The sequence below is a fragment of the Aythya ferina genome (assembly GCF_964211825.1).
Source record: "Aythya ferina genome assembly, chromosome: 4".
In the NCBI taxonomy this organism is placed as follows: domain Eukaryota; kingdom Metazoa; phylum Chordata; class Aves; order Anseriformes; family Anatidae; genus Aythya; species Aythya ferina.
The window spans coordinates 32482784-32498474 of NC_140300.1; the positions used below are offsets into that span (position 1 = coordinate 32482784).

Below are 15691 nucleotides of genomic sequence, written 5' to 3' on the forward strand. Positions count from 1 at the left end.
GCCTTTTTGTTACACATTGCTCTATTAACCAGAAGTCTTTCCTCTTAAAGAATTTGGGCTCCTGGAAATCTGAGCACAGGGTGAATTCCCAGCATGATGTTTTCACCTCATGTGATAACAGCAGAATATTTTTGCAGGTGTATTTTTTCAGCAACAGAAAATGAACACACAGTGAAGTTCATGTCTTGGCACCAAAATGAAAGTTTCACCACAAATGCTGGTGGAGTGAGTGCCTGATTATTTTTAATTCATATTGTTTAAAGGCAACAGACAACTCTGAAGCAACCCACAGGCCTGCCCTTTATTTATTTATTTATCTTGCTTTTTTCAGTGGACATGAAAACTTTGTCCATGCAAACAGGGTATTTAGCAGTAGATATCTGCAGAGTGCTTGTGAGGAAAAGAGTATGCTATTTCTTGTGATGTAGATACGCTTGCTTTCATTTTTCCTTTACTTTCTCTATTCAAGACTAGGTGTTCCTAAACTGCCAATTGTTTTTTGCTACTATGCTTGCAGCCTTTTATTATCTTCAGAGTCATGACCAATCCTGATAGAAAGCTCTGAGATATGTTCAGGACAATATCAAACACTCGTGTCTCCAGTGTAATCTTCAATGACAAAGTGCTCAAGGGATGGTCTTACATGGGCATCTAACAAACTAACTCCCCACCCTGAACTGGAATTTCTTTCATGCACAGAGATCCAACAAGCACATAGGATAAAAAGATTTTTAACATATCCCAGATTATCTCAAGGATCTTGTCTCCCACTCTTCCTCACTTTGCTCCGTTTCTTAAGCCTGTTCTCGTCTACAAACACTGTTATTTGGAATGTGTTTTCTTTCTGTATGCTCTTTGATCCTTTTGTATGCCTCAACTAAGTAACACCTTGTCTACTTCATTTTTTCATTCTGACTTCCACTGCTTTCATTTAACTGTTGGCATTATTTAAATGTTAATGAAAACTGCCCATAACATATCATACTAAAAACTACACAAAACCACACTAAAGTAATATACCGTGATTAATACAGATCAGTATTAATAGTGCTACTACACGTTTAATGCTGACATCGCAAACATGCCATATTTAACAGAAGGTCAGTTGCCTTCAAGATTTGCTCCCCTCTCAGATACATACCAGGGCAGAAAAATCTCACAACAAAGCAAGCTAAGAGTTCTGCTGATTAACAGAAAAGAGCTAAAGATACGACCCACCAACACTGGCTTTAGAGAGACTTTACTCTCTTGAGATTCTGGTTTGTGGTATTTCTCTGCTTAATCTAATGAGAAAAGCAGTACTACAGTAAACAGAACTACAGAAAGTAAAGTCAAAACCACAAGCTGGGACTTAGCTGATAACACCACTAGAGTTCAGTACAGGAAAAGAAAAGAAAGGATGCTGCATGTTCAATCAGTGCAACACGTTCCTTCTGTTCATATAATAAACCCAGATATCAAACTGAGTTTTTCAAAAACTGCCAGCAATTTTAAAATTACCATTTAGTCACTATCACCTCAAAATGCCTGTACTGGAAATTCTGTCATTTTTTGCACTTCCTTGGTTTTACCTCTCAACATGCATAGCTTCTTGAAAACTGTAGTATGGTACATTGAGCAAAATACACTTATGTTTCTTTACCTTGGAAGCTTATCTAGCAGAGTCTTCCTGTTCCTCACTGAAGAGTTCAACTAGGCCACTGTTTATATTTCTGTATGATACATCAATCACAAAGATATAAGCTGGTGGATTTGGAGACTTGTTATCCTATGGAAAAAATATTAACAGGGAAAATTAGACAGTGTCATGTTAATGTTGACTGCACAGCTTCTTAGCCACAGTCGTACATAAGAGACATGTAAGTAGCATACATATTGTGATATACACTACTGACCAAGCTTCTGTGACTATCAAGATGATGATTGTTTATTTTTGTTTATAAAAAAAGCAATGTAATGCTTACAGATGTACCCAGGAAGATCATATAGAGTGCACATAGCAACAGAAATCACGATGGGCCCAGCCATACACCTAAGTTCAGTTTTTCTAATTCTGATTAAGATGAGTCGTGGTCGTTACCTGGTGTCAAATTCAGGACAACTTTTCCATTATAGTTATTTACGCTATTTCACTGCCTTCATATAAAGGCTTCTGACCACTTACCAAATTATACTCATAACAAAGAAACCACAGAAAACTCCATCTAAGAAAAAATCATCTAATCCTTGAATTATGACTTATCCATAGTCATATCCTCAGAACACATAAAATTAAACATTATACCCTTGATCTCACTTCATTTGAATCATGTAAATCAAGATCAACTCGTCAACTAAAACCAGACAGTATTGTTCTGTTTTCTGTATTTGTATACTAGTTTCAAAAGACATATCAAACATTACTTTCTGAACTCTCGTAGCACATTGCTATTTATAAAGAATTCCTGCATAATTTCTGACAAATATATGGCAGAAATGAGAACTAGTGCTCTTGCCACATCCGCTTAGCAGGAGCACAATAATGCAAAACATCTGTTATTTGTTAACATTTTTTGTAGCTGTTCATCCTTGTCATTTGATAAACACAAAAGGAAATGGCTTTTCAGTTCTGGTCTTAAACTGATTTATAAAAGAACTAAACTTTTCTAACTTGGAGCAAAATGAGAAAATTATTATAAAATAATGTTAACTTCTCTAAAATTCAGTGACTTAACGTTTCCAGTGTGTGTGTTGGTTTTATCAGAGATTTATTTTCTGTAACATTCTGCTGTGTCTGTGGAAGAGGTCTTTGCAACATGGAGACAAACCATGCTAGATGGCTTATCACAGAAGCTCCCTCATTCAAACTGTATGGCAAATTCACTGCACTGAAAGCAAGACTGTGATGATGAACACAGGGTTACACATTAGAGAAAAAGAACTGTGAAAATGGCATGGAGCTGTTCAGTATACACATTTTCAAAAGCTTAGCTGCAGAAAGCAGCAAAGCTACACTGAGGATCCCACACTATTTCTATAATGCCCCACTACAGCCACTGAGTTCTCTCCTGTCCTGAGGTTTAATGCAGATGTCAATGGAATCTCTAAAGGCAGTCTCCGGGATTTCACTGGACTTTGTGAGAGACCAGAATTAAACAACCTGTTCATTTCTTTGTACACCAGCAATAATCTGATGGTCTGAGGAAGTTACTTGTACATACTTCAAGGCTTTGTTGGATTGAACTGCCTTTCATAATTTTATCATACCCACATTCCACTGATGGAAAGAAAATTTCACCTTCTTTCAGAAACGACCAAAAAATATGTCCATGCTGTGGGCAGGTGAGGTCACGCTAGGAATTTTGAAAAATTTTGTAAAGTTTGAAAAGCTTAAATAATTTGTGCTTTGGGCAGTACAAAATACATTTATCTAATGAAATCAACTACAAATACTTCCAGTGGCTTGAGTAGACTTTGGAACAAGTTCTTAACTAATTTAGTATTAGGACAGAGAACCCATTCCATTATAACTTACTGGTCAGAACACTAAAACTACTCATGCCAAGAAAAGATTCAGATTCCCATGCTAAGGTTTGAAAAGCTGAGAAGGCAATTCAGGTGCATGTCTGTCTGCAAAATTAGTAAGTCATGCAGCTAAAAAACAAAACTGCATCACAGAATTTGAACTATAACCTCTGAACATCCTCTACATCTTTCCAAGGACCAAACCAGCACCTCAGTTGAAGATTTGTGATCCATGACTTTGAGAAACTTTTGATTACTGTTAGTTGCTAGTCTCCAACACAAAAGAGCAAAACATTATTGTAAGCTTAAATCATCCACATCTGAGAATTTCCTAAAATGTTCTTGGACTCTGATATTCAGCTTATAAATGCATTTACTCCAACATAGGTATTTAAAGGATTTTGTTTGTGTTGACATAAAATCATAAATTATTTTGTGCATTGGAAATACTCAGCAATAATCCAAAGTAGTAACGTATTCATATGATCCCACAGATAGCTCAGGTCTTTCATAATGGTCTACCCGTCAGACAATGTGGTCCAGATGTTGAAAGAAGAACAGCGGGACTAAAAACCAATACAAGAGCAGGGAAAAAAATGTTTACAGTGTGGAGAGGAAAAACCCAACAACTCCTTTCAAAAGTTACCATGTGGTAACACAGGCTCCTCTTTATTGATCAAGGAGGTGTGTAAACACATCACCAGGTTATAATATTTTTTTCTTCACGCTGATTTAAGAAAACAAACAAAGCTCACAACATTCTAGTAATGCAAGCTCGTCTTGTATTTGGAGAATACAGCATATCCCCCCATGAATGTCAATTTTCTCCTATCTCTACCCTGTTAAGCCTGAGTAGGTAAAACTGACCCAGGTTATTTCCACAGGCAGGGGTCTGCAATCCTCAGGCTACAGATTAAATGATGGCTATTTTGTTAGAAAGATACCATCTACTCAAAGCTTAATTCACATCACTGGAGTTAAAAACAGAACTTTTCCTAAAGCCTGTGCTACTTTGTGCAACATTACCACTTCACTGGAAATAGCTCTGCAATGTTCACAAACCTGGCCTACTGTACAGCAAGCTGCCTTCAGTCCATAGCTTGTCTAATGGCTAGTCACACTGGGAAGAGTCACCTCTGGATTTTAGCTCTTTTTTCCTCAATCTGTACACATTTAGAATGTTATTTTTTACATTTCTGTCTGTTCAAAGCAGGGTATGCAGAATATCTACCTAGTTTTTGGGGCATTTTAAGGTCTCATTAATGTTTTTAAGTGTTTTCCAATGTGGATAAAAGACACTACTAATACATGTACAAAGCATGATTGAAAATGGTACTGCAACTGAAATGTCTTAAAATGTTCATAACACATTCAAATTTCTCTTTATGAGAGTTTAAATTGCTAACAAACTAGGAAATTTGCTATCTGCTATGCTTGCACAAACATCAGAGCCTCAGGCAGAAAAGAAGTTGGAATGAGCCTGTCAAGGTTCACGTTTCAGAGTTGAAAAGATTACTGTATTAGGGAAAGCACTATACCACTGTGATCCAGCTGAGGAAATCCAACTTGATACAAATGTCTAGAAAGGCTACTTCTGGCAAAGATCTGGGATTTAGCCAAGAGCACAAGAACAGTTATGAGTCACATGCAGCACACTTGAACAAATATGGCATGGTATCTTCTGTGAAAACCAACACTTGTCACAGGAAGATTAATAGGCTATTTAACCACTGTATCCACACTCGTGGCCAGGACTAGTCTAACATGGTTCTAAATAATTCGTTGCTGAACATTTGGATTTCTTGAAGAAATTAATTTCTCTACAAAAAAGTTGCTTTTGGTTAGCAATACAAGCAACTTTATATCCTATGCTGACGTAATATTTTAAAATATTTTGACCATAACAGACTGGACTTGGAATTCATGGTTTAGCATTATTTTTTCTTACATTTATTTTTAAAAATCGAACTGAAGAGGAAGTGTTTTAAGTATTTTTACCAAGTAGTATTTTGTGTTGTTGTTTTAATTTGTGAAATAGCCCTTGCTACTGCATCTCACTATACTATTTTCAAGTCATCTAGTCAGGAAAATCACTTCAGGGATACAGTTCCTTTTTAGTTTTATGGAATTTGTATGGATCACAGATCAGAGAAATATCACTTACCATCATTTATGCAATTGCAAAATCCACACTGATACCTTCTTCCATCTTCAATAAACTGCATGAAGGGACACATGTAAGCTTTGCACCTGTTACATCAAATTGGTCCAGTCTCACCATGGTTTGCAACATAAAGAGGTGTCTAAATGAAGGGGTACATGAAGTTATAAAAAGCACTGCAAACTTGAAACCAAATAAAGTGAGCTAGAAAGCTGCTGCTCAGCCTTAACACTTGTTAGATTTCAGCTGACCAAGAAATTGTTGTTTAGCATTTATTCAAATTCTCCAGTACAGCTGGTTCAACCTCATAGGTCCCCTAAAGAACTTAATTTTCAAGCTCGCAAGCTCCCTATTTTGGTATTTATCAGAAAGCAATAAAGGATCCATACAAAGAGCCTACAAAACTTTGAAAGCATTGGAAGTTCAGGGCTCTAGGCTGACTTTCTCCAGCAAAGGATTTTTATAGCTCAAAAGGGAGAAATCTGCTGGGGTCAGGTATTTCGCCTTCTCTATCAGATTGAGCTTTTCTCAAATAAATTTGTTGATACTCACTGATTGCATGCAGCTATTGCAAACAGGTAGTTACTAAGAAAGCTTCTAATATTTTCAATTAAATGCCCTTCCCCCTAATGCTGCTGTGTTACATGCTATACTAAGGTTTAATGCTGCCAGGGTCACCAGCTAGAGTAGAAGATTTAGAAGTACTAATATTTACTGAAGGAAAGAACATACAGTAAACAAATACAGTATCTCAAACACTTGTCAGCTTAATTACACTGACCATGCTTGCTTATAGCCTCTGCCAAAAACCACAGCTAATGGAAGACATTTTCCAGATGCCTCTTGCAGTAATAACTGTGCAGCAATTGAAAGATTCCTGTAATTGTAATTTATGTTAGAAAAGTCATACTTGAAACCACTGCACAAATGGAAGTTTGTTCAATTATTTGTGAAACTCTATGGAGCATAAACAAACGTGGTTTTTCTTTTTTCTTTTTTTTTTTTTTTTTTCCTTACTCCCTTCAACCCTAACTAAAATCTCTGACTGTAAGAGTAAGAAAATAAATCCAGAGTTGGGCCCCATGATAGATCTCTACAAGAGGAAGAATGCTGACAACCCTCGAATGCTAGAACTTTTCCACTAGCATATTCACTTATTTAAAATTATTGTCTCTTATGGAATGGACATATTTAATCTATTATACACTTTTATCTTTTATTGGAGCATAAGAGTCTTTGAATACCTAGAGAATCATACATGTTCTTCTAGCATTCACTGCTTACATGTATTTTATTGTTTGTTTATATTTTACAGAGACAATTATTTTACTTATTTATTTCTCCAAAGGATTTGATGCTTTTTGCCAAGAACTTACTACATAGTACATATGGGTAGATTTTACTACATGGGTTTTAAGTGATCCCTCCTGCTCCACTGAGATAATACATTGCTTCATGTTCTTTCTTCTACAAAAACTGAGTTTAACACAAATTGACACATAATGTCAGTTGGCAAACTATCAGGGTCAATTTTCAGACATGAGAGCCTTGGCTATAAAACCTGCTCACTAGCCACAATAACCTAAGTTTTAGAACTTCTGGGTTTTGTTCATTACTTGGCAATTTTCTGATTATCATTCTGCTGTATTAATTTAATGAGGCCTGGATCTGGCTTGCCATTAATAATACAGTATCTGAACAGGTAGGGAAAAAAGACACCCTTACACAACACCCCATGCATTTATACACATTTTTTTAGTGATTTTAAGCCCTCTTCTAATACACTTACTGTTATTCAAGAGCAGAGAAAAATTACTCTCAAATGATCATATTTTGAAATACCTTATTAAAATTAAGATCTTTACCTATAAAGCATGAATAAGAAAAATCATAAAAATAAATGCCATAAAGTTCAGAGCCTAGGTAGCAACATTCTTCTACATACTTAATAAATTACCTTTTTAATGACAGCAGAAACCAAATATTATTTTTTTTCCTTGTCTTTCCATTTCTGGAGTGGAAATATTTATCTTTCATCTCCCTTTAGCTTCATTAAAAAATTTACTTATTACAAAGTTTTTTTGTAATGTGGTTTTAGAGCCCTAATAGCCTATGGGTTACTAAGATCTTTACGTATGTTTAACTTTCTGCATCAAATGTTCTTCTTGAAGTCAACGAGACTATGTGCAGTGCATGAAGTTAAAATATGCTGTCAAGTTTTACAAAAACAGTATTCCAATCTTATGTAGAGAAATAAAAGATAAAATACCAATAAAATCATACTGCAGAGGCTGGCTATTTTTAGTTTCCAAAAAACTTGCAAAAACTACAAAACCAAACAAAACAAAACCCCAAATCAATGGAATTAAGCCTAACTAAGAAATGCATGCAGTAGACTAAAGGATTTTGTCTAACAGAAAAATCTTGAAAAAAATACCTGTTTTTTTGATTTCTTAACGTGAAATGTTCATTTACCTTTCAGTATTTTCTTAAAGTAATTTAAACCACTACACCACCAATGAACATATCTAATGTTCATTACATGAACATTACATGTAATTTATCATTTTACATGATAATTTCTGAATAAAGACTCAGACTGAAATCATCCAGACCCACTTCTTCGCAACACAGTTGTTACACAAATTCATTTCTGTTTGGGTGTGTAAACTGCTATTACATTTCTAACTGTCAATTTCCATTGGAGTCAAAAAACTTTTTTTTCTTTTTAATACCTAAATCTTATAGGAATTTACAAAGATAAATGATGTACAAGCATTTAAAAAGCAAAAAAAAACCAACAAACAAACAAGTCTACACTAATGAATACATAAAACAAAAACTGTTGCCATCCACAGCCCAAAAGAAATGGTGCTAAATGGGAAAGCCCTGCTTTCTAGGCTCCACAGCCTGTACTTCACTCTCTGTAGATGTCACTGTACACCAGAAGATAAAGGGATCTGTTTACGGTCCCATGGAAGTCAGTGGCAAACTTTCACAGAAGGAGGGGATTAAGATAAAATCAAAAAACCTCAGATTCCTTTTTTTTTTTTTTTTTTTTTTTTAAATCAGTGCAATATTCCTTTTTCTTTTGCTTCTCCAGCTATAAACTACCAGCATTTTCCTTCTCTCCTCCTGTAATTTTCTACAAATAATAAATGAATCAATTTAGGTATCTATCATAACTATTTGAACATTTGCTGTATTTGTGTGTTTTGTTCTTGCGCCTCTCCTACTCCTTTATCTCCTCAAAATCCTTTCTCCAATTTACCTGTTTGGATCACCTGACTGAGCACAGAGACAGTCCTCACAAAACTGGACATGTAAGCATTGACTGTCAGCTTTCCAGCACTATCAAATTATAAATATTTATCAAAACCGATGACTAAAACTACTACTCAGTAGGATAAATCTGACCTCGTAAATAGATTCCTTTTATGTAAGCTGGAGGACTGGAGAAGCAGAAAGAATCAGCTGCACTGGGAGGCAGAACAGTATGGTTTTCTGTTAAAGGGGATTGGGCAGAAGAGATGGAAAACGCTGTGGAAGACCTGCATAAACTTTCCCTTCTCTGAAGCCTCAGGGCCCCACTACAGTGCAAGCCCTGAAAGCTGATCTGATAAACTATAACTTATCTCACTATTAGTCCAAATATAGCTGGGATAGCAAGAGTTATTTTGGAAATATTTCAGCCAGAACATCTCTCTGGAGTCAGCGCTGTATCAGAGAGCAAAAGATAGGCATTGGTGGCACTGCTCCAAGATGAAATACATCCATAAAAATTTCCAGAGGGACTATAACCTGTGCTTTAAAGTCTCAGAGAGCTGAATTACTATTGCTTGCTATAAAAGTGAAGACCTGACCTACTCCTGAGGGTTCCCTGTGATGCCTGCAGAGTATCACTCTTTTCATATTGCAGGATCAGGGCCACAGCTGGAAATTATAAGTGTAGGAACAAGGACTGCGATGAAGCTCAAGTTCATCATGGCACATCTCTGGAAAAGCATTCTGAAGAGAAAATCAGAAGAGAGTCTCTGGAGAATTAAAAAGGTATATGCAAACAGTGATGAGAACTAACTATTTATCATGCAACAAACTGAAAAATAGACACCATCTGTTTTCATTGCCAGACTCACATACTGGGCTACAAGCAAACCTTTTGTAGCTGTGCTGCAAGTCAAATCTCCACATGCAGTGTACAAAATGCCTTTGCCTCATAGCCAGTGTGGACTCCTAGCCCCCCACAACATTCACCCTATTAGTACCTGATGAATCTGCATTAGGAACAATATTTTTGCCTAGATTTTGACTCCATGATCATTTGAATACGTTTAACACCCCAGCACTAAAATGACAGGAGTGTGTATTGAAATGAGACCCACACAACTTGCAAATCTGGCTACATCCAAGGGGAACGCGAAAACTCGTACCAGGAGTGCAATTTTCAGTTACATCAGTACCTCTATCACAATCCCTTCCTCCTCTTCCCCACCAGATGAGGAATTTGCGAGCTGTTTTGGCATATACTTTTGAAGAACTTCACTGGTTTACAGAGATAGCTGCTCTATGCAATGTTACACCGTATGCTATACATGACAAATTGCCTGTTCAACTGCAAATTATCTCAGTACAAATGATTTTGAAAGCACATCCCATGAAAGAACCATATTTAGTATCTGAGATTTCAGGAGACTAGTTAATTGATGTGTTTAGATGAGGGCTATTTGTTTCTAAAGGAAGATTATCTCACGGGTTTGGAAAGCTGCACAGATACATATCTCTTGATGACTTATAATATGATAGTTCCTTAAACTTACATTCTACAGTACTCTAGCATATAAAACATTTTATACTTCACTACAGCAACCATTAAACACACTGTGTTTGCACAACTGATTACCTGAAATAAAGACACAACTGCCAGTTACTCAATTCAGACAATTCATCCCACAGACAAGCTGTGTGGGGCAACAAAATCCAGAAAGTGTTTCTAGAGCTATTTACATTGACATTCATGTAAGTCTGATTATTAAAATATTTATACAAGCATTTTAAGAGAGGCTACACAATGTAACTTTTTAATGATCGGGGGAGATGATTGTTGTCCAAGGTTAGTACCGCTGCCCCATGCAAATCTGCAAATCTTGAGCTTCATTTGTACAGTAGAAAGATAAAGTCCACAGGATAATCAGAAAATTTTGAAACGTAGCGCTTTTTTTTTTTTTTGGGGGGGGGGGGACGGGGACAACAACAACAACAAAAAAGAACCCTGGGTCATGAACCAAACTGCCTGTGTTTTCTAGGACTGTTGAAGCATTTTGTTCTCTTTTATTATACCATCACAGATTGCTTTTGAGAATGATTAACCAGTCAACAAACAATCCCCGGGTTTTGAGTTGCTTTACTGGTTCACATTAAAATGTCATGAAAGCATTTCCCTTTGTGATGTTCCTACTGTCTTTTATCAGAAGCCATTCCCTCTGAAGTCAGAAGCAACTTTGCTGATTCTTGATTTCTGGATGTTGAACACTATGAGCCTCCTCAGCTGATATGACTTGAGCCAGTCTGTACTGCATCCTCTAAAAAGGTCACGGCAGGTTCATGTATTTTCTGTAATAATGCTTTTTCATCTATTTTATTTGTTTGCATAATGCAGCATGGCCGAAGCGTCAACCCTGTGATGCAATCTCTCTTAGCTCTAACCCAATTTTTATAGATCTCAGTGAAATGCAAGGAGTATGTTCAAACCTTCTTGTTCAAAAATCCTTCGCACCCAGGCCAAACATTCACCTGCATACATGGTAGCAGGAAAAATACTGGGGCATGCATGGTAGGTGAGCTTCAAGGTGGCACTGCACAGGGATAAGAACCAGCATGTACCAAAATCAACAGAAAGCTAATCAATGATATCAGTGCATCATAGGTCAGACTGTCCACAAAATATATATTCAGTCAGCATTCCCTTCTTAAGGGGAATGCTGCAACTTACTGAATAGAGCTAGCAGCATGAAGAGTGCAAATGCAGGCTGCTCTAATCAAAAGTAGAAGGATTTAAAGAAGTTTGGGGATGGGGGAAATACATGAAATACTGATAAAATTTTGACACAAAGAAAGCCCAGAAGTAGGTAGCTTACTTCTTTAGAACTTCCATATCCTACTGGTGGCAGAAGAAGGGAAAAAAAAGTTTAATATCCAGGATTAATAGAGACACAATTGCTTCTGGTCATGATGCCAGGTTGGGAATACCAACTGTTAACAAGGCAGCTCTCTCCAGCACTTCTCAGCTTTGAAGTGGTGACTGTTATTTGGATGTACGGACATGCTGCATCTCAAGTGAAGGTCAGCAGCCAGGATTAACTGATGATATAAGCAGGAGCGTGAAATTGGATAATCAAGAAACTGTGCTGAACAACAAACTTTCAAAATGTTAACACTTTAAAGAATCAGATCTCAAGCAGGACATCTCTCAGTCGAGAGAGATACACCTATACTCAGCAGCAAAAGTGCAAGCTGGTGCTGCAAGCTGGTGCAGAGCCACGCACACAAGGTGAGAACAACTGAAGAAGGAGACAAAGCTACCCTAGGGCAGCTCAGCCCCCTCTTAGGGCTGCTGAGGGTGACACGCATGTGTTAAATCACGTGAGAGGATACTGGTTCATGCCTGGACTAATCCACAGCTCCATTTCCCACACATCAGTATCACAGATGGTCCAGCACTGCAGTCCTTGTCTGAGATTTTTTGGCATTGTCACATTACTTGTAAAACCATAGAAAAATAGACAAGTTTAAGGTACCTTTTCTACAGAAATGTTAAGTTACAAGAGGAGGTAGTCTAGCTTTATTGATAACAGAAGTTTCACAATAAAATCGGGAGTTTGATTTTCCATAAGAAGGCATTCTGATTTAAGATGTCTGGCTTGACATTCACTCAGCAGAAAATGAAATAAAAGATAGCGACATAGTTTATAGAAGCAAATGAAATTAGCAACGCATTTTATTTTTTTTTTTTTTTTTGCAAATCACTGCAGGAAAGCCCTGAAGTATCTTCAAAACAGCAGACAGACTTTGGGCTCTAAATACTATTACTACTGACTTCTTGACAGGTCTAGTCTCTGCATGTTTTGTATGGTCACATCAGTGTTAGTTTACACACACAAAAAATTTCAGGATTGCTAAATACACAATAAATCCAACACCAGTTTAAAATACAGGCACAACCTATTACCTGCAAACATAATGGATAAACTGGCAGATCAAATCTGTTTTAGAGTAGCCAGCGACCACTTTTCACAAACACAGCTGTGACTGTTTCTAACACACTCTAGAATATCCTCAGGATAGCCAGTCAGGCAACTCACCAAACAGGGCTCAGGGAACACGCAGCTCTAGGTTTAGGGAGCAAATATTTAAGTTAGTAAATAAATCTAAGTATAGTGTTGTGTTGTAATCTCTTAAGCAACAATTCTGGATGAATTTCTGCCACAGGAGAGCATTGCCAGTGTTATTCAAACCTTTGCAGAAAGAACAAAACCAAAACCTTAATGGATTTCAGGATCATTGTGGCTACTGTCAGCTTCAGTGGCCAAACAGATGGGGTTCTTCTGTTATTTTGTACAGACGCACACACACACACACACAGAGGTAGGTAGACAATGTATACATATAATTTTTGTCAGCATTTGAGAGAAAAGTATCTTACTGATTTCAGATTTCCAGCATGAAAGGCCTGTTGAATGGAGGGTTTCTTTCCTTCTCAAAAACCTGGAGCTGTTCCTTTTTTTTGTTAGAAGGTATTGCTGTGACTTTTTAAGCCAAGCTTACATGTGTTTTAATTCAAGGTGTATTAAATAGTTCTGCTTAACATTGTTCAAGAAGGCAAGCAGGTAAGTAGTAAACATGCCTCTAGGCCTAGTTAATTTACTTCCATTGAAATCGGAAAGAAGTAAGAATACCTGAAGTGTCATGCTACAATCACAAGCCAACTCTAACTGGTCACTTGCCTCTGTTAGAGGAATACTTAGAAAGAATAAGGAGAATTGTTATTATGTGAACAAAAAGCAGCACAGGATATCTTAATCTCTGAAGCAAGGATATTTGGGGTGAGTTTAATATCCTTTTAAAGTCCTTTCCATGACACAGAAGCTTAGCTTTGAAGGTCAGTAGCAAAACTAGCTGTTATTTTAAAAGTATAACATCAGGTAGGAGTGTTTATATTCTGAGTCTCCCTTCCATGAATACTTTCACTGCTATGATAGCTGGATGCTTCAGGCAGACTCCAGGATCTCCCAACAGTAAGAGTGTTTGTATGCAGCTACACTCCTCTCTTTTATTTGAAGATTAAGCTGCTGCTGAATATCACAAGTAACGGGCTGTGCAAAGAGCTAGGAGGTAAGCAGTCCTGGGAAGGACAAAAACCTGTACTATTGCTCCTCTACTCTAGGGCTGAGGACATCATCTTTGCATCTATTTAGCAAGCACAGATTACCTGATTCAGTCAAACACTAAACAGAAAAGCAGCCCCTCCTTCACATTTATTACCTGTGCTACAAGAAGAGAAGGATCCCTTCTCACAGAATAAAGGGACATATGTAGAAGGCTTAGTCTCCCCTATTTTCCTACAGGACAGCATTAGAGCCTGCTATGATTAAGCCCTAGATATAGCCTCATGCTGCTGACCTTCACTTGAGATGCAGCATGTCCACACATCCAAGCAACACTTTGATACTAAGAATAAATCTAAACATTAAAATAATACAAATAAATAAGATCAAACAACATCAGCTTCTTATTCAGTTTAATAAAAACTTTTTTTCCCTTTGAAATTACATACATTACATTGTTCTATTCACAATATGATTCTGCACTACTGGACAGATAAATAAAATATGCATAAACTGAACATGCAAGAATAGCTTCAGTAGAAAAAAAATAAAGCTTTTCATCCTGAACTAACTAAATAGCAGGGTGTGCTGACCCTGTGAAGTTTCCAAGGTAACTGAGTAACATCCCTGCAGGCTTAGTGTTAGAGCTCGCAGCCTTACAATGTTTAATTTGCTGCTGTTGCTACGGTCAACTTTGGCCAGTGCATAAGTGGAGACAAACACCATTTCAGGAGAGCAACATGCAGCCTGTAGAGGAAAATGCACCCACAGAATGTCAAGTGGCATTTGAAGAGCTATTCTGAGTTACAGATGTATCTAGCAATAGCCAATGTAATTTTTTTTTGAGTGTAATTTTTGTTGGTGAAACAAATAAGCGGCTATGATTATTATTTTTCAATTCCCTCCTTCTCCTTGATATTTACTGGTGCTTAGTCAGGTTCTTCTTCAGCCACGACCATCCTGGATAATAGATGGTTTCCAAATTATCAGAAGCTAATTACATCATCGTAACCTAAATCTTTAGAAATGCACTTTTCCCAGTCTAACCTTTCAAGACTGCGCAAATTAATCAGAGATTCTGATTAAAATATGAATAAGGTATATACGAATGTAAATTTTCCAAGTCACTGTCCCCATCTCTTTCAGAATTAAGTTCTTACTGTAACAACAGTGATGCATGGAGCAACACACTATGGAAGTATGAAGAGTATTTTAAAGTGTACACTGAAAACAAAAATGGGAAAAAATAAATAAGGAAATTTACTTGAATTAGGAAAAGCTGTGCTGTCAAAACCTTTGCTAACTTTAGCTCTACATTCTTGTTACACCGTGTAGTAACAGCCCAATCGGCTAACAAGAACTTTCTCCTAGAAGATGAAGCCTTGGGAAGCAATCCAATTCCACATACTTTACTACCAAATGCAGACTAGCGCTGGGCATACTCCATAAAGAAAGCCTTATCTAATACAGGATTTATGCATCTCTAAATCAGGCACTGCAAAACCTAGCTCGCAGGCACTGGCCTCCCGAGTGATATAAAGCTGTCGAGGTAAGGCACCTGGAGATGCATACAAGTTCTGGGCTCTCTATACCATGCATGGGGCAGTCAGGCTCCCCAGAGAGCTATACAAAAAACCACAACATT

At 37.1% G+C, this 15691-nt stretch overlaps 1 pseudogene across 1 annotated transcript in view; it reads right to left on the reverse strand.

Annotated features, from left to right (window-relative positions):
• The window catches only part of LOC311436506 (protein transport protein Sec24D-like), a 45395-nt pseudogene that overhangs the window by 7775 nt on the left and 21929 nt on the right, over positions 1 to 15691 (reverse strand). Inside the window, exons 8-10 of the transcript XR_014698910.1 lie at positions 5669 to 5807; positions 3955 to 4070; positions 1643 to 1768 (exon numbers count right to left, since the gene is read on the reverse strand). The product of XR_014698910.1 is annotated as a protein transport protein Sec24D-like (transcript). The remainder of the gene's footprint in view (positions 1 to 1642; positions 1769 to 3954; positions 4071 to 5668; positions 5808 to 15691) is intronic.